Source organism: Elaeis guineensis, chromosome 5, assembly GCF_000442705.2.
Source record: "Elaeis guineensis isolate ETL-2024a chromosome 5, EG11, whole genome shotgun sequence".
Classification (NCBI taxonomy): domain Eukaryota; kingdom Viridiplantae; phylum Streptophyta; class Magnoliopsida; order Arecales; family Arecaceae; genus Elaeis; species Elaeis guineensis.
The window spans coordinates 103,216,339-103,237,581 of record NC_025997.2 but is presented as its reverse complement, the minus strand read 5'-3'; positions in this window follow the sequence as shown (position 1 = coordinate 103,237,581).

Here is a 21,243-nt window from a genome sequence, read left to right as displayed (position 1 = left end):
AAAGGGCCCGCACATCCACAATGGTGGAAGACCTAGACTTAATATTTTCTTAAGAAGATTTGATTTAGGTCTCTTTAAACTTGACTTGACATAGTCATAACAATTATGACTAACCTAGTGACATGGATCAGCTCGAATTGTTAGCCACCTCAAATCAGAACTGGGTCGACACATATGGCCAGGTAAGTGAGATCGGTGGGAGGGATATGCCATTAACTCGACAAGAATGCATTCGAGTCGAGTAGCTCTCAATTAAAAACCAGTCGGTCGTATCTGCCCAACTTACCTTAGACACCAAATTGTCGAACCAGAACTAACTAGGTTAGCCTACAATCCAGGCTCTAACCACTGAGCCAAATTAGGTCTTAACTTGATTGAGTCACATCTAAATATGATTCGACCTTGACCCAAACTTAATCCTATTAGGTTGGTCAATTATTAGCTTTCATGATCCCACCTAACCAACTCTTGATTCGATTTGATCAACCGCTAGACCTAATTGAGCTACCCAAGCCCGAATCCAATCTTATGAAAATATCTTAGATTTGAAATTATCAATTTTAGACCTAACTTAATTTCATAAGCTCAATACATTAATTAAGTTTGGGTTCATAAACAAAGCATGTAAAATAAATCTTTGGATTTCAGGATCTAGGATTTTGCAGAAAAGTAAGTTTTGATTTTTGATTAAGGATGAACGTGCAGCACCCCTACACGTCATATGAACACCCCATTGAATGGAAAGAGAGGGTCTTAAAATTTTACTTTGTTCTTATGACCGGACGGCCATGAGAAACACCTTAATCAGAAATATAAATTTAACTACAAAACTAGTTAGATCTAAATTAACATATCACATATACAATTTAAGATCTAACTAATACATGCTTTGCATACATCTCATGTATCAAAAATTAATCTAATTAACATGCTTTCAGATCTGATATATCACATGTAATATCTAAAAAATAAAATTTAAATTAAACTATTCAAAATAAAAACTATTCTAGACAAGTTACTAGAACAATTCTACAACTAGTCTAGGTATGCAACAGATCAATTTTATAAAATAATTAAAATTTTATTTTTTGATCTGATTATAATAATTATAATATCAAAAAAATAGAGAATAAATTATATTTAATTTATATTTTAATCTCATTAAAAATATAAAACTTAAGACTATTCATGGATTCAATTAATCCTAGTCTAGTTATGCATCTCATGCATGTTAGATATTCTTAGATTTAATTTTAAATATTTTGATTTCAGATCCTATCATATCTGATATGACATCTGAAATTATTTAATATTAAATAAATTAAAATTAAAATTAGATCTAAAATAGATCTGAAATAGAGCCAACAGTCTGGCTCTGATACCACTTGAAGGGAAAATCGTCTTTTTCTTGTATAGGATCTTTCAGATTTCATCAAATCTAGGGCAGAATAAATTAAAATTTTTTATCCTATACTATTTTAGATCTAATATCTATTATATTTAATTTTATTATCTGATATTTAAAATCTAATATTAAATCTAAAAGTATGAGAAATATAGACATACCTCAAGGGTAATCTAATTACCCTGTAGATGATCGCAGCACTGCCTGAGGTTCTGATGTAGCCACGCAAGTGCCTGGACTCTACCAGTATCTACTCAGGTAGGATCTAAAACATCTTCTCCTCACAATTCTATGCTCCAAAAATTAGATCAATATCTAATTTGGAAGTACTTCAAAACTCCTTTTGAAGTTGGAGCAGCAGCCTGTCGAAGATGTCCTGTATTCTTCTGTTCCAGGCATCACCACACCTTGTACCTTTGCTTGATGAATGTCCAACTTCTTGGACATAAATAGAGAAGAAAGAAGAGTAGGGAGGATGTGGAGAAGAGGGAAGGGGGTGGCAGCTAATAGGTTTTCTGCATAAAATAAGTTCTATCCATGAAACCCTAGGTGCAGCAGGGTTTATATAGATCCTGTATGCTGCGCAGTGCCACATCATTCGACCAATCAAAAAATTCTAATAAATTTTGAAAAAATTTTGATTGGTGGAGTGATGTCATCTGATCATATCAGATAAGAATCTCCATACTCTCTCCTATGTTGGCACCAACATTGGATAAGCACAAATAAGGTGGCACCAAAGAGTCCAGGTTTATCAGGACTCTTTGGTTTTTATCTATTTGGGGTGCTCACTTAAATCCAATTGAGCTCATGCCATAATTTGATTATGGCATCTAATTTGAAGTGGTTTGGACATGTGGACACTCCACAAAAATCCTCCAATGAATTTTCTTCAGTTTAAGACCCATATGTCAACTTTTGACAGATGTCCTAAAATGAAATTGGCAGGTGCTAGAAATTAGCAGGTGTTGTCTTAAATTCATCTCATAAATTAAGACAAGCCTTTTCTAAGCTGGACAAGCTTCAATTAGAATGAGAGAAACCTTCTCAAGGTTCTCTGGATGAGCTAGATCACATTTGGCTCAGTAGAGACAGAAAAGATTACATAAGGAGAAAGTTAGGCTCAATCGAGTGCTAGCACGATTTCCTTGAACCTAATTGGATCTTATCCAAATTAATTGGGGTAGCCCAATTGATGACATCCAGACCCTAACCCTTGTTTGTGTGACCCAGTTAGATTCAATTCTGTATGGTAATGAGATATATCATGATCTCATCATCGACATCATCGAAACTCCTTTCGATGGATCAGAACTCTTCTGATTCAGACAATTAGAATGATCGATCATCAAAATCATTCTAATTGCTCTCAAAATCCACCAGTGACACCTAACAGTATATGATGACAACCTATCAGAACTAAAGATGAACCTCTTGGTGCAGCTACCTGTGTGATTGAGTTCCTCTATCATGAGTCCCGACTGAATTAGGGTTAAGGTGAACTCGTCAAACCCAACATCAGTCATATGAATCAATCGATCGATCCGAGTTTGATGTGAAACCCAATGGAAAACTCTTTTCCATTATTTCACTCTACCATGGCCATGGGCTTAAGGACTCGATCTTTCAATCATCATAGGACTACTCCTCTCATCTATCGAGGTTGATAGATCCCATCTTGGTGTGATATGGTTCCTATAATGGATATGCTACAGCTAACATACACCTCAGGGTTTCGAATGGCTAGAAGATCGAGTTATGGTGTAGTCAAACTATAACACACTCAAGGTGAACCATCGATGCACCTCAGGTCAAAGAACTAGACACACAACTACAGCATCGAGCTAGTCATCGATGAGAAGGTAGACTTCCTTATGACTGCTCGAGGGGTCACGCTCAGTACTCTCGTTCTCAATGAATATCTGTACTCTCGCTCTGATGTCTCCACACTGTAGAGTCAAGACTCATCTATCCTAAGAAAGCGATCGTACACCAATTTTTCAGATCGATCACCATCCTCGTGATGATCCTATGGTCAGGAGCAGTTTATGAGTTAGTTATGTAAATTCATGTCTTAAATTTTTCAACTCTTGAAAATATGAATTTACATTCCTACTAACTCAAAGGATGTATCACCGACACAATGTACACAATGTGATAGAAAAATAACCCTTTTATTCATTTATAGTCAAAATTATAAATTTGCCCTTAGATCTGTATAGGAATGTGTTAGTCGATCTGGTATCTAGGGCACACATCTAACACATACACCATTGATCTTCATGGACTCCATCTCAGATTTTATGACCTCAAGCTATTTCTAAGAATTAAGCCTTTGCATGGCATCCATATAGATGATTGGATCCTGATCGTTCTTATCTAGTTCGATAGACACCATTTCGGATCAAAAAATTATAGTATCTATCCGGTTGACATATTACTCTACTGGATCTCTTTAATGGTGCCTCTACAAGCTCAGCATTCAATTCTCCAATCAAATTTGATTTTGTATGTGTCGATTCTTCTACCTCATGAACTTCACCAAGTTTAATTTTGCTGGTATTAGTTTCTTTTTCAAAAAACTCTTTTTTCAAAAAGACTACCTTATTACTGACGAACACCTTTTTGTTCTTCAGCGAGATAGAAGCAATATCCTTTAGTTTTCCTTGGATATTCTATGAACAAGCATTTATCAAACTTTAATCTAAGCTTATTTATCTTTAAATGCTTGACATAAGCTGAACAATCCTAAATCCGAAGGTGTGAGAGCACCAGCCTATACCCTATCCATATCTCATATGAAGTTTTATTGACAAACTTGCTCAAAATCTTATTAAGTATATAGCAGGTAGTTTTAAGAGCGTATCTCCAAAAGAAGATTGACAGATTTACAAAGCCCATCATGGACCGAACCATATCTAATAAGGTTCAATTCCTCCTTTCAGACACCCTATTATGTTGTGATGTTCCAGGAGGGGTTCATTGTGAGGGAATCTCATTCTCTTTTAGATATATCAGAAAATCATTGGTGAGATTTTCACCTCTTCGATCTAACCGAAGAGTTTTAATACTCTTTTCAATCTATTTTTCTACTTTACTATGGAATCATTTGAACTTTTCAAATGATTCAAATTTATGCTTCATAAGGTAGATGTACCTATATCTCGATAGGTCGTCTACAAATGTAATGAAGTAATAGTATCCTCCTCTGGCACCTATATTTATAGGTCTACATACGTCACTATGTATTAGACCTAGAATATCACTGGCTCATTCATCTTTTCTCTTAATAGGTAACTTGATCATTTTACCCAATAGACAAGATTCATAGATTGGTAATGATTCACAATCATTAATTTCAAGGATATCCTCCTTGATTAATCTATCTATCCTATTTTTGTTCACATGACCCAGCCTACAATACCAAAGATAAGTATCACTGATATTATCCAACTTTGGATGTTTATTCGATGTGTACATTATACTAACAGATTATGATAATAACTATATATCATATTTTAATTATCTATACATAATTATAGTATCATTCACAATGATATTACAAAAATCATCCTTTATTAAAAATTTAAAATCAAGTTTGGCCAAAAAATCTACAGAGATGACATTCATTAGAAAGGAAGGATAATAATGACACTCATCTAACATGACACTACTAAACTCAAAAATAAGCTACATAGTTTCTAAAGCTAGAACTAAATCAAGACTTCCATCTCCAACATTCAAGAATCACTCATCCTTTCTAAATTTTCTATTGACCTACAGTCTCTACTATTAGATTTTTCATGTCAGAGCATGCATATATGTTTCAATTTTTTTTCTAAATAATATAGTGGAATAGAAAATTAAAATACCTTTTAATCTAGATCATGCATGTATAAAATATAAAGTACTAGGATCTACTTCATATGCTGAAATTGAACATATGCTGAAATTGAATATGTAATCGAATCACATACCTGTTTCGCAAATCTTTTCTTCAAATTTAGATTTGCAAGAGAATAGATTCTTTCTTAGCCGTGCAAGTATCCAACCTCTATAGGTATCTACTCAGAATCAGTATGGAATAATCCTCTTTGGTATTGATTTTTTTTCTCTAAGAAAAATCAGTCTGCGAATTCGAACCAAGTCTGGATTGTGATCAACTCTTCAGTCCTTTCCTTGATCTTCTTCTTCTCTTCTTTTCTTGCTTTTCTTTCCTAAATTATACAGCAACCAAGGATTAGAACCAGCAAGAAATATAGGATGCCCAAACACCTTTGGGTGTTGAAGATGAAGGATGCCCAAGCTTGGGCGTTGGATCTCCAAGGAAGAAGAGAGGGAGAAGAGAAAGAGGAGGGCGTGGGCTCTTGAAGGGAGGTGTGGGGCTGCTGGTTGAATTACATAAAGGCCTTAAGAAAGGCTCCTTTAAATAGACATAAGGTTTGAATCCTATTCAAAACTAAACAATTACTTAATATAAGTCCTACTTGCATTAGGAATCTTTATTCCTTTAGTTATTTGACTCTCTTTAGGAGACCCTTTAGATGCCAACTATTAGAGCCTTTGCATCCATAAAAACACACCCAACATGGCACCCATGGGATGCCTCATGCTGATCCTACATGCCCTCTAATGGGTGGACATGACTTGATCAAATCAAGTAGCGTCCAATTAAAACTATTAAGAAAATTAATTAAGGACTTGAACCCTTAATTCATTTAATCCAAAATCTTAGGTACCCAACAATTGGACGTCAATGAATCTAATTCATATAGGTTATTAACAGATAATTAAATTTGAATTAATCTTATCAAATAAAAAATTTAAACGTAAAGAGAAAATTGGTCTAACCATGTGCTAGCAAGGTTATCATGAACCCAATAGGATTTCTCTAAACCCAATTGAGACTTCATAAGCTCAATTGCTTATTCCAGATCTAATTTATTTGTTGTGTGACCTTATAGGTTCAATTTTATCTGGTAGTGAGATATATAATTATCTCTATCATAATATCATTGAAATTTTTTTCAATGGGTCGGAATAATTTCACTCTAACTCATCAAAGATTGTCGATCCTAAGCAACTCTAGTGAGCTCTCACAATTCATCAGTGATATCTAGCAGTATGTAGTGGTAATCCAGTAAAATCGAAAAGAACCTCAAGATATAGTTTACGTGTGATTCAATCCTTCTACCATGAGTCCTGACTAGATGGCAGGTCATAGATAACTTATCAAATCTCATCATTAATCATATGATAGATTCGATCAGTTCAAGTCCAATTATGATCCTTATGAAAACTTTTTTCATCAATCACATTGCTGTGGCCACAGGCTCTTGGACTTAGCCTCTCAAATCTTATAGGACTACTCCTTTCTATCAAGATCGATAGATTCCATCTTGATGTGTACCTTACTTCTACAATGGATCAAATATCGCCAATATCTACTACAAAGTCTTATTGAAATCATGTTTATATGTCAGTCAAACTTCAGTAGCTTCACTGCGAGCAGTCATACCATCGTAGGTCAAAAGACCATTCACACAACTACAGTATCGAGACAATCACTGACAATCGAGTAGAAATTCAAGTGATCTCTCGTATGGTCACACTTAGTACTAGTTATTCTCTAATAACTATCCGCACTCATCACTCAGTGTCTCTACACTATAGACCAGAGAATCATCTAATCCAAAGAAAGTGATCTATGTGCCGGTCTATCCAAATCGATCACCGTCCTCATGATGATACTATGACCGAAAGCTTTTAAGAATTAAATACATATCTCTAATTCTTAATACTTTGAGAATATGTATCGAAATATTAATTTCATGGATGATTCAAAGATATATCACACAAGAATGAAAAATAAACTTATCATTTTATCGATCAAATCAATGTATTAAGTATAAAATTATATCCTAACTTTATTTTAATATGTCAGCCATATTGACTTCTAGGACATACATCTAACAATCTCTCACTTAGATTAAAGCCAATTAGCCACTAATCTAAGTCCCATCTTCTCAATATGTATTTCCATCTTCGGCTAGCTCAATTGCTTTGTCAGCGGATTTGCCACGTTGTCCGTGGAGTCTACTCTTCGCACCTTGATATATTTTTTTTCGAGATAGTCGCGTATAATATGATACCACCGTTTGATGTGCTTTGATTTTTGATAAGATCTTGGCTTCTTAGCAAGTGCTATGGCTCCATTATTGTCACAGTAAAGTGGTATGGCATCTGATGTCATAATCCCAAGTTCTGCAATAAATTTTTTGAACCAAAAGTCTTTCTTTGCAGCATCTGAAGCAGCGACATATTCAGCCTCTGTAGTCGAATCCGCTATAATAGGTTGCTTGGTACTCTTCCAGCTGACTGCGCTATCGTTGCATACGAACACATATCTTGACGTAGACTTTCTATCATCAGGATTAGACATGAAGTCTGAATCAGTATACCCCTCAACTTACAACTCAGAATCTCCTTCAAAGATCAAGAATAAATCCTTAGTTCTTCTCAAGTACTTAAGGATGTTCTTTACAGCTATCAAGTGCTCCTCATCTTGATTCGACTGATACCTGCTCGTGACACTCACAGTTAGGGCAATATCAGGTCGAATACATAATATGGTATACATGAGGCTCCTTATGACTGAGGCATAAGAAATTCTACTCATGCACTGAACTTCCTCAGATATGGTCGGACACTTTATCTTGAAAAGATGAATACCATGCCTAAAAGGTAAAAGTCCTCTTTTAGAGTTTTTTATACTGAACTTCTTCAACACTTTTTCTATGTACAGCTCTTGTGACAGATCTAGCATCCTTTTAGATCTATCCCTATAGACTTTTATTCCAAACATATAGGATACTTTCCCTAGATTTTTCATGGAGAATTCTTTTGACAACTATCTTTTGATCGTGGTTAATATGAAAATTTTATTTTCAATGAAGAGAATATCATCTACATACAATACGAGAAATATTATTGTACTCCCACTGATCCTTTTATATACATAAGGTTCCTTTTCATTCTTGATGAAGTCAAACGATTTGTTCATATCATCAAAATGATGATTCCAACTCTAAGAAGCTTGTTTGAATCCGTATATGGACCTTTGCAGCTTGCAGACTCTATGATCATCATCACTAGATGTGAAACCTAAAGGCTGCTCCATATAGATATTTTCCTCAAGATATCAATTTAGAAAAGCAGTTTTCACATCCATCTGTCAGATTTCATAATCATAATAAGCTATAATAGCAAGCAAAGTATTGATGGACTTCAGTATGGCTACAGATGAAAAAATTTCTTGATAGTCAATGCCCTCGCACTGGCTATAACTTTTTACCATAAGCCTAGCTTTATAGGTCTCTACCTTACCATCGGCACCTATTTTTCTTTTGTAGATCTATTTACACCCAATGGGTACTATATCCTCGGGTGGATCCACTAAGGTCTATACTTGATTCGAATGCATTAAGTTAATTTTTGACTTCATTGCATCTAATGATTTCTCAAAATCGATGTCAGACATCGTCTTGTCAAAGATATTAGGATCATCACCATGACCCTTAGCTTCCATAAGGAATATTTTCTTTATTTCCTCCTTAAGTATACCCATGTACCTTTCAAGAGGTCGGAAGATCCTACTAGATCTATGGGATGGTTGAGGAAATTCAACTATTGGCTCATGAATAATGGGTTTCTGAGGATCTATAGCTCTTTACTCTTCAAGGATTTTCTCTTCAAGCTCAACTAACCTCCCACTGCCACTATCCTAGATAAACTATTTTTTTAAGAATATGATGTTCTGACTCACAATCATATTGTGATCTTGTGAAAAATAGAAGTAGTATCTCATTAATTTTTTTAGATATCCTATAAAATGAGCTATTACAGTTTTATCCTCCAATTCATCAGCCATCTATCTTTTAACATAGGCTGGACATCTCCAAGTCTTAAGATAATCTAGACTCGGCTTCTTATCATACCATATCTCATACGGTGTGGTAGGAATAAATTTTGATGGAGCCTTATTCAATAGGTGAATGAAAGTTAATAAGACATATCTCCAAAGATATAAAGGTAAATTAGTGAAGCTCATCATGGACCTGACCATATCTAATAGGATCCTATTCCTCCTTTCGGATTTCCGTTGAGCTGAGGTATTTCGGAAGGAGTCCATTGAGAGACTATGCCGCTGTCCTTAAGATATTTCAAAAATTTTTAACTAAGATATTCACTTTCTTGATCAGATTGAAGAACCTTAATAGGTTTGCTTGTTTATGTTTCTACTTCATTTCTAAATTCCTTGAACTTTTCAAAGGCTTTAGATTTACATTTGATCAGATACACATACCTATACCTAGATAGATCATTGGTAAAGGTAATGAAGTAGCTATAACTACCCCTGACCTGCACATCAAATGGCCCAAACACATCGGTGTATACCAGGACAAGTAACTCAGTGGCTCTTTCCCCATATCCCATAAAGGGCAATTTGATCATTTTTTCTCGAAGACAAGATTCATAAGCTGGATACAATTTGGATGAAGAAAGCCAAAGATCTCATCCTTTTTCAGTTTGTTTATCCTATCCTCTCCAATATAGCCTAGTCTATGATGCCACAAGTACTTCTGGTTAATTTCATCTCTGGATCTCTTTTAACTTACGACACTCGCTATTTGCTCGTTCAAATTCACATTCACATCAATATGCAAATGATACAGAGTGTCAATTAAAAGATCTCGTGCAACTAATTTATTTCATAAATAAATAAAATAAGTCTTTATTGAAATTAAATTCAAAACCTTCATGTGCCAGCACAGAATGGAATCAAATTTTGACTAGCTATAGGAATAAAATAATAGTCTTTTAAATCTAATCTAAAATCTGATGGTAATCGAAAAGGATAAGTGCTAACGACTTTTGCAGTAACTTTTGCTTTATTGCCGACCCGAAAGATCATGTCACCTTCCCTCAACCTCCTACTTTCTATTAGATCCTGCATTGAGGTACATATATGAGCACTCGAATCAGAGTCCAATACCCAACTAGAAGTAGAAAAAATCATAACATTAGATTCAATTACGAGCATATCTTCTAAAGATTTATCATCCTTCTTATTCTTTAAGCTCTAGAGATAGAGTGGACAGTTCCTCCTCTAGTGGCCTTCAGCATCACGGTGGAAACACTTTCCTTTTGTTTCAGCCTTCTTTGGAATGTCCTTCTTTGGCTTGCTCTTTTTTTTCTGCTTCTTAGCAAATTTTATCTTTTTCTTCCAACTAGACTTTCTCTAGAAAGAAGTCTGCTCCACAGCGAGAACAATGCCCCTTGAATTCTTCAAGGTTTCTTCCATAGTGACTAACATGTTGACCAGTTTGGGTATAGTGCAATCGAGTTTGTTCATATAAAAATTTATAATAAATTGATTATATAAACTTGTAAAGGATTGAAGGATCAAATCCATCAGTAACTCCTTTTGCGTATTAAGTCCGAGCTTCCCAAGTTTTTTAATGTTTTTGATCACTGTCATACAGTGCTCATGGACTGACTGTCCTTCTCACATCTTCAAATTGAAGAATCTCTTGGACACTTCGAAGCACGTTGTATAGCTCTGCTCACCATACAACTCTTATAGGTGAGTGATCATAGCCCTGACAGTGGGCATATGCTCATGCTGACTCTGCAACTCATTTGACATAGATGTTAGCACATAGCACTTGATCTGACTATTTTCATCCATCTACCTTTTATAAGTAGCTCTTTGCTCAGCAGTAGGATGGTTTGGCAACACTAGAGGTTCTTGGTCGAGTACATGACCTAGTTTTTTAGAAGTCAGGATAATCCTGAGATTTCTTAGCCAATTTTTATAGTTAGTTATGATCAAACAATTTGATTCAAGGATGTAGGCTAGAGGATTTGAGGCTAATATTGTTTAACTATGAGAGTAAAGATTCAAGTTAGATTTTTATACTTTAAAATTATATTTACTTCTAGGGACTTTAAGATGCAAACAATGACTCCCACTAATTTTTTGGATCCCTCCACTTTCTGGGTAGAAAATGAAAACTCTAACGCGATAAATAGATTTCTAGTGGGTACTTCAATCCCACCAATACCATATGCCTTATCTAATAGTTATTGGTAATATGCACACTGATGCATGGATAATTCTTTGCCCAGATGCTTCTTAAAGCATGTTGTAATGATTTGATCTCTATGTTATGTGGGTATACCTAACAGTTATTGACCACATTTCTTAGTTAAGCCTGACCCACCATTCACAAGTAGGTGCAAGGCCGTCATTGGATCTCTCACCTAACAATTATTGGGTCCAACCCCATCTTTACCTTGGAGTAACTCTTTGCTAATAGAGTGGTTGCGTGCTTCCGGTGCAACTGAACCATTGTAATCAGTCGAGAACAATCAACACCAGTAGCACGTGTGCACATCTACAATGACAGAAGACCTATGGACTTAGTATTTATGAAGAGATTTAAATTTAGATCTCATCTAATCAGTCATCATATGACCGATCTAATTGGAATGGGCTAAACCAAACCATCAAGCAACCTCATTCAAGACTCAATCTTCCAAATTGGCCAAGTAAGTGGAGATTGGTGAGGGTCCCCTCGTTGTTTTTCTTAGACCTCAATAAATTGATCAGGTAAGCTTACGAAATCAATTAAATAACCACTGTCAATTACTTACCTTAGACTTCAATAGGTCAATTGGTCCAAATAGACTGGCTCTAATGAATCAGGCTCAAGCCATCGAGCCGAATTAGGTCCTTAGGTTAATCGATTCTATATATGAGATTCAATCGATTTGATCAATAATAATTATATGATCATATAACTTAATTGATCTAGTCCCAATCAATATTTGACTCAATTTGATCAATTACTTAATCAAATTAAACTCATTATGTTCAAATCAAAAACTCTAGATAAAATCTAATTATATGATCTAATTTTTAATTTTTTCATAACCAAAACCCTTATGCACAAACATAAATTTTAGATTCTAAAACTAAATATTAGATCTAAATTCTTTACATGAAAGATAAATTTTAAATCATAAAATTAATTTTTAAATTTAATATACAAATATGTATATCATATATGTATGTAAAATTCAGATCTAAATAAAAATTCAGATCATAATATGATATCATATATCTCATATACAAATCATAAATCATATTGAAAATAATTTTTTTATCTAAATATGCAATCATATATCTCATATATGAATCATGAATTAAGTCAAGTTAAATTTTAGATTTATACATGCACCTACATATCACATAATTATAAACTAAAAATTATTCTAGAACAAAATTTAGATCTATGCATGCTTTCACATATCAACTATATATTTTGAAATTAAATTTAAAATAAATTTAAAATTTAAAATACTCATCTATATATCTCATATATAAAAAAAAAATCAGATTTTGAAATACTTTTTAAAATATACAAGTCAATTTCATGCATATGAAATCCGTAGCACTGATACCACTGTTGGATTTTTTGTGTCAGAGCTTGCATGTATGTTTTAATTTTTTTTTCTAAATAATATAGTAGAATAAAAGATTAAAATATTTTTTAATCTATATCATGCATGCATAAAATATAAAGCACTAGGATCTACTTCATATGTTGAAATTGAATATATGCTAAAATTGAATATGTGATCGAATTACATACCTGTTTCGTAATTTCTTTCTTCAAATCTAAATTTGGAAGAGAATAGGTTCTTCCTTAGCCACACAAGCACCTGACCTCTACGGGTATCTACTTAGGATTAGCCTGGAATAATCCTCTTTGGGATTGATTTTTCTTTTCTAAGAATAATTAGCCTGCGAATTTGAGCGAAGTTTGGATCATGATCAACTCTTTGATCCTTTCTTTGATCTTCTTCTTCTCTTATTTTTTTGCTTTTCTTTTCTAGATTATGCAGCAACCAGAGACTAAAACCAGCAAAAAATATGGGATGCCCAAACACCTTTGGGTGTTGAAGATGGAGGACGTCCAAGCTTGGGCGTTGGATCTCCAAGGGAGAAGAGAGTGAGAAGAGAAAGAGGAGGGCGTGGGCTCTTTAAGGGAGGCATGGGGCTCTGGTTGAATTAAATAGAGACCTTAGGGAAGGTCCTTTTAAATAGATATAAGGTTTGAATTCTATTCAAAATCAAACAACCACTTAATACAAGTCCTACTTGTATTAGGAATCTTTATTCCTTTTGATATTTGACTCCCTTTAGGAGATCCTTTAGGTGCCAACTATTAGAGCTTTTGCATCTACAAAAACACACCCAACATGGCACCCATGGGATGCCCCATGCTAATCCCACATGCCCTCTAATGGGTGGACATGTCTAACTTGATCAAATCAAGTGGCGTCTAATCAAAACTATCAAGAAAATTAATTAAGTATTTGAACCCTTAATTCGTTTGATCTAAAACCTTAGGCATCCAATAATTAGAGGCCAATGAATCTAATTTATTTACATTATTAGTAGATAATTAAATTTAAATTAATCTTATCAAATAAGAAATTTAAATATAAAGAGAAAATTAGATCCAACCATGTGCTAGCAAGGCTACCCTGAACCTAATAGGATTTCTCTAAATCTAATTGAGACTTCATAAGCTCAATTACTTACTTCAGATCTAATTCTTTTGTTGTGTCATCCTATAGGTTCAATTCTATCTGGTAGTGAGATATACAATGATCTCTATCATAATATCATTAAAACTCTTTTCAATGGGTCGGAATAATTTCACTCTAACTCATCAAAGATTGTCGATCCTGAGCAACTCTAGTGAGCTCTCATAATTCATCAGTGACACCTAGTAGTATGTAGTGGCAACTCAGTAAAATCAGAAAGAACTTTAAGGTATAGTTCAGGTGTGATTCAGTTCCTCTATCATGAGTTTCGACTAGATGGCAGGTCATGGAAAATCGTCAAACCTCATCATCAGTCATATGATAGATTCGATTAGCTCAAATCCAATTATGATCCTTATGGAAACTCTTTTTCATCAATCACACTGTTGTAGCCACAGACTCTCAGACTTAGCCTCTCAAATCTCATAGGATTACTCCTTTCTATCAAGATCGATAGATTCCATCTTGATATATACCCTACATCTATAGTGGATCAACTATCATCAACATCCACTACAAGGACTCATTGAGACTATATTTATGTATCAGTCAAACTTCAGCATTCTCATGGTGAGTAGTCATACCATCGCAGGTCAAAAGATCATTCACACAACTACAGCATTGAGACAATCACTGACAATTGAGTAGAAATCTAAGTGATCTCTCGTATGGTCACACTCAGTACTAGTTGTTCTATAACAACTACCCACACTCATCGCTTAGTATCTCTATATTATAGATCAGAGGCTCATCTATCACCAAAGGAAGTGATTTGTGTCTCGATCTATCCGGATCGATCACCATCCTCGTGATGATAATATGATCAGAAGCTTTTAGGAATTAAATATATATCTTTAATTTTTAATATTTTGAAAATATATATCAAAATATTAATTTCATAGATGATTCAAGGATACATCACACTTAAATGAAAAATAAATTTATCTTTTTATTGATCAAATTAATATATTAAGTACAAAATTATGTCCTAGCTTTATTATAATGTGTCAGCCATATTGGCTTCTAGGACATACATCTAACATCTGTAATAAATTATGAATATTAATCAGACTTTCGGTATCCAATACCTAGGTAGTAGTATCACAAATAAAGAAATTACAATAAGTTATCATATAAGTACCTTGTGAAGTAACTGATTATTTGTTTCTCTTATTATTTGGCCTGTTTGGATCAAGGAAAGCTATATATACAAGATAGTTCTTTTTCTAATGATCCAGCTTCTTGTAAAAGAAGCATTCTATTTGGCTCTTATCGACTTTTGACTTTTTACTCTGCTTTGGCTTTGGATCGACTACAAGATTCTTCTGCATCTTTTTCATCTTTCTTCTCTTAAAAGATCGATGACTTGCAGACGTACCTTCCACTACATGCATCGGCTCTTTCTGGAGCTGATGGTCCTTCTCGAATGTTTGCAGCAATCCTAGCAAACCATGATAGTTTACTATAGGCTTGATCATTCTGTAATGACTCAAGAAGGATAGATAGAATTTTGATAGCGAATTCAGGATAGCATCTTTGTCCAACTATTCATGTAACGAAATCCAAATTTGCTTAAGCATTCAATCTGCTCGATGATGTATAATACATGATCAGTGATTGATGTCTCCTCTCACATATGAGTATTGAACACAACGCAAAAGATTTTATGTCTCTTCGCATCCTTAAGGGTGCCAAAGGATTTATTTAATATTTGAATTATATTCTCTATTTACGCATCCTCGAACTTACGACTAAGTTCGTCGTTCATAGCTCCCCTCATAATATAATGTACAGTTGTGCAGTCATTGAGCCACTTCAAATAAGTATCTCTTATAGCACGAGGTGCGTTAATAGTAGATTCTTTGGATACTGGATCCGTAAGCACGTACAAGATTTTTTTTGTACTCTAGAATAATTTTTAGCTTCTGATACTAGCTATCAAAGTTAGATCCGATAAGCTTGTTATTGTCAACAGTAAATAGAGCGATAGTGTGTAGGCCATAGCTAAAAAAAAAAAAAAATCTATTAGTATATAAATTAATCTTTAATCCTAAAGATATGAACTTTACTCTAAAGGTTCTCTCACTATTTTATATGAATTGATAGCCTCTACCTCCAATTCAAAAAATTACATTAATTTCTTAGTGGGTACTAGAATCCATATAGACTGTATTTGGGCTCGAGTGTGGCTCGACCAACTTAGAGCATCCATTGGTAGGTTTCTAATCAATTACTTCTTCAAACAACTTTTAACAATTAAGTTTTGCCCCAGACATCTCTTCAACAGGCATGTGGTGTCTCCACTAAAAATTTTGGTTAAGTCCAACCATTAATATGACTACATCAAGCACATTCAATAAAAGAATATCTAAGCCTGAGTGTGGCTCGATCAATTTGAGCATTGATCTGAAGGGCACAATAAAATAGTCATATGATGAATGATAATTTCAATACTCAATAGACACCAGACGTGTGGTACATCCAATATCTATTTAAAATATTAGACTCATTATCACGCATCTTAATGGGAGGCTATGAACTAGTTATCTCTATAACTGTATCATTTTAAGGACCTAATAATTTAGATGATTTGATTTAATGATTTGAGAATAAGAGAAGAAATTGATCTGTAAATCATAAATCTTTGTTAGAATATTAGATAGGGTTGCATGTATAGATTTCAAAATTTTTTTGAAGTAACAACAGAAATGATCTAGGTTAAATCTTTTAACCCCACATGCAATAGATCTAATCTATATATATCTAAGTCTTGGATTAAAGACATATATATAATCTAAAAATAAAATAAAAAAAATTGAGATCGAATCTCAATACCATGCACGGATTGAAATACACCGCAATCGATGATCCTAGATCTGAAGGTTTCTAAGCCATACACGTGTCCGACCTCTATAGGTGTCCATCGAGATCAATCTTGAATCTTTCCTCTCGTTATAGATCCATCTTCTCCAAGATGAATCTCAGCCTTTTGGATCTTTGATCAACTCTTGATCTTTGACCGTGATCTCAATGCTTGAACTGCAGCCTTTCTCTTTATTCTTTGCTATAGAATAAATCACCCTCAACTGTAGAATACAGTATTCTTCACCTAGATTCTCAAGTACTTAAAGATGTTCTTCATAGCAATATAATATTTTCAAGTACTCACGGCAAGGGCTATATCAGTCGTATACGTAACATGACATACATGAGGCTTGTTGATCAGGGGATGGATGAGCTGGTAACACAGGCGCATCCTATTCTAGGATATGAGTTAGCTTTTTAGAACTAAGAGTGATTCTCAAATTCTAAAGTCAGACTTTGTAGTTTGTCTCGATCAATCTATTTATGTCAAGGATATAGACTAAAGGATTTGAACTCGATATTATTATCTACAGAGAGAATAGTTTTTAGTTAGATGTTTGTATTTATTAAATATTTGTTCTAGGAACTTTTCAAATCAAACAAGGCTTCCACTATTTCCTCGAATCTCCCACACTCCTCGAGTAGAGAAACAAAAATCTATATGCGATTGATTTCTAGTGGATACTACGATCCTACTGATCTATACATACCTCACCTAATAGTTATTGGTGAGCACAGACCAATGAGTGGATAACATCTTGTCTATTACTTCACTAAGCAAGATACACAAGGTTCAGTCTCTAAGTCCTATATGTTAGATGTATATCTTAGAAGCCAATATGGCTGAACACATTATAATAAATCTAGGATATAATTTTATACTTAATTCATTGATTTGATCAATAAAAGATAAGTGTGTTTTACATTCAAGTGTGATCGTCCTTGAATCATCTATGGAATTAATATTTTGATACATATTCTCAAAGTATTAAAAATTAGAGACACGTCTATAATTTCTAAATGCTCCTGATCATAGTATCATCATGAGAATGGTGATCGATTTGGATAGATCGATGCACAGATCGCTTCTTACGAGGTAGATGAGTCTTTGGTCTATAGTGTAGAGACACTGAGCGACAAGTGCAGGTAGTTGTTAGAGAACAACTAGCACTGAGCGTAATTATATGAGAGATCGCTTGGATTTCTACTCGATTGTCAGTGATTCTCGATACTATAGTTGTGTGAATGGTTCTTTGATCTGTGATAGTATGACTGCTTGTAGTCAGGATGCTGGAGTTTGACTAACACATAAACATATTCTCAATGAGTCATTATAGTGGATGTTGATGATAGTTGGTCCATTGTAGGAGTAGAATGTGCATTTAGATGAAATCTATCGATTTTGATAGAGGAGTAGTCTTATGAAATTTAAGAGGCTAAATCTGAGAGTCTATGGCCACACAGTATGATTAGTGGAAAAGAGTTTTCATAAGGATCACAATTGAACTTAAGCTAATCGAATCTATTATATGACTGATGATGAGATTTGACGATTTATCCATGACCTACCATCTAGACGGGACTCACAATAGAGAGACTGAATCATATGTTAACTACACCTTGAGGTTCTTTTTTGATTCTATTGGATTGCCACTACATACTGTTAGGTGTCACTGGTGGATTGTAAGAGCTCACTAGGGTTGCTCAGGATCGACAGTCTTTGATGAGTTAGAGTAAAATTATTCCAACCCATTAAAAAAATTTTGATGATACTTTGATATAGATCATTATATATCTCACTACCAGATAGAATTGAACCTATGGAGTCATACAATAAAGAGATTAGACTTGGAATAAGCAATTGGGCTTATGAAGTCTCAATTGAGTTTAGAAAAATCCTATTGGGTTCAGGATAACCTTGCTAGCACATGGTTGAATCTAATTTTTTTTATATTTAAATTTTTTATTTGATAAGATTAATTTAAATTTAATTATCTGCTAATAACCTAAATAAATTAAATTTATTAGGCTCCAATTATTAGATGCCTAAGATTTTGGATCAAATGAATTAAGGGTTCAAACTCTTAATCAATTTCTTTAATAGTTTTAATTAGGCACCACTTGATTTGATCAAGTTGGGCATGCACACACTAGAGAGGGTGTATGGATCTAATTGGGGCATCTCATGGTAGCCATGTGGCATGTGTATTTGTGGGTGTAAGAGCTCCAAAAGTTGATACCTAAAGGATCTCCTAAAGGGAGTTAAATAACTAAAGGAATAATGATTCGTAATGTAAGTAGGACTTGTATTAAGTGGTAGTTTGGTTTTAAATAGGATTCAAATCTTATGTCTATTTAAAAGAGCCTTCCCTAAGGCTCCTTAGCATTGAATTCCAGCAGCCCATGCTGTTAGATGTGTGCCCTAGATGCCAGATTGATTGACATATTTCTGTACAAATGTAAGGGCAAATTTATAATTTTGACTATAAATGAATAAAAAGATTATTCTACTATCATATTGTGTACATTATGTCTGTGATACATCCTTTGAGTTAGTAGGAATGTTAATTCATATTTTCAAGAGTTAAAAATTTAAGGCATGAATTTACATAACTAACTCATAGATAGCTCCTGACTATAGGATCATCACGAGGATGGTGATCGATCCGGAAGGTTGGTGTACGATCGCTTCCTTAGGATAGATGTATATTGAGTCTATGGTGTAGAGACACCAGAGCGAGAGTATAGGTATTCATTGAGAATAAAAGTACTGAGCATGACCACCTCGAGCAGTCATAAGGAAGTCTACCTTCTCATCGATGACTAGCTCAATACTGCGGCTGTGTGTCTAGTTCTTTGACCTGAGGTACATCGACAGTTCATCTTGAGTGTGTTATAGTTTGACTATACCATAACTCGATCTTCTAGCTATTCAAAATTTTGAGGTGTATGTTGGCTGTAGCATATTCATTGTAGGAACCAGATTGCACCAAGATGGGATCTATCAACCTCGGTAGATGAGAGGAGTAGTCCTATGATGATCAAAAGATCGAGTTCTTAAGCCCATGGCCATGGTAGAGTAAAATAATGGAAAATTTTTTTTATTGAGGTTTCACATCGGACTCGGATCGATCGATTGATTCATATGACTGATGTTGGGTTTGACGAGTTCACCTTAACCCTAATTCAGTCGGGACTCATGATAGAAGAACTCAATCACACAGGTAGCTACACCGAGAGGTTCGTCTTCATTTCTAATGGGTTGCCACCATATACTGGTAGATATCACTGATAGATTTTGGGAGTAATTAGAATGATCTTGATGATCGATCATTCTAATATTCTGAGTCAGAAGAGTTCTGGTCCATCGAAAGGAGTTTCGATGATGTCGATGATGAGATCATGACATGTCTCATTACCATACGAAAATGAACCTAACTGGGTCACACAAATAAGAGTTAGGGTCTAGATATCATCAATTGAGCTAGCCCAGTTCGATTGATTTGGATTAGATCCAATTAGGTTTAAGAAAATCATGCTAGCACATGATTGAGCCTAACTTTCTCTTCGTATAATCTTTTCTATCTCGACTGAGCCAAATATGATTTGACTCAACCAGAGAACCTTGAGAAGGTTTCTCATAGTCTGACTGGAGCCAGTTCAGCTCAAAAAAGACTTATCTTAATTCATGAGATGAATTTAAGACAACACCTGCCACCTGCCATTTTTTGTTTTAAGACATTGGTCAAACATTGACCCATGGACCTTGGACTGAAGGCCACTTGGCAAGAGGTCATTGGAGAGTTTTTGTGGAGTATCCACCTATTAATTTTGCCCTCAAGGTGGGTGCCATATTCAGATTGGGCGTGTGCCCCATGTGGATAAGGATAGAGTCCCATGAGATGAGGACTCTGATCCCTTGATCAACTTGGACTGTGGGGCGCCAATCTCACTATGCTTATCCAGTGTTGGCACCAACAGTAGGAGAGATTGTGGGGATTTTTATCTGATATGATCAGATGACATCACTTCATCAATCAAAATTTTTCCAAAATTAATTAGAAATTTTTGATTGGTCGAAGATGTGGCACTGCATGGCGCAGCAGGGTCATTTAAACCCTGTCTACGCCTAGGGTTGTGAGACTCTACTCAATACCCAGCAAAAGCCTAAATCCTCTCTACTTATCCACACCCCCTCTACTCCTCGCCCTCCCCTCTTCACGTCAAAGAGGTTGGGCATCCATCTGGTGCTTGTCCAAGGCATGGTGGCTTCCTGATTAGAAGGCTACAGA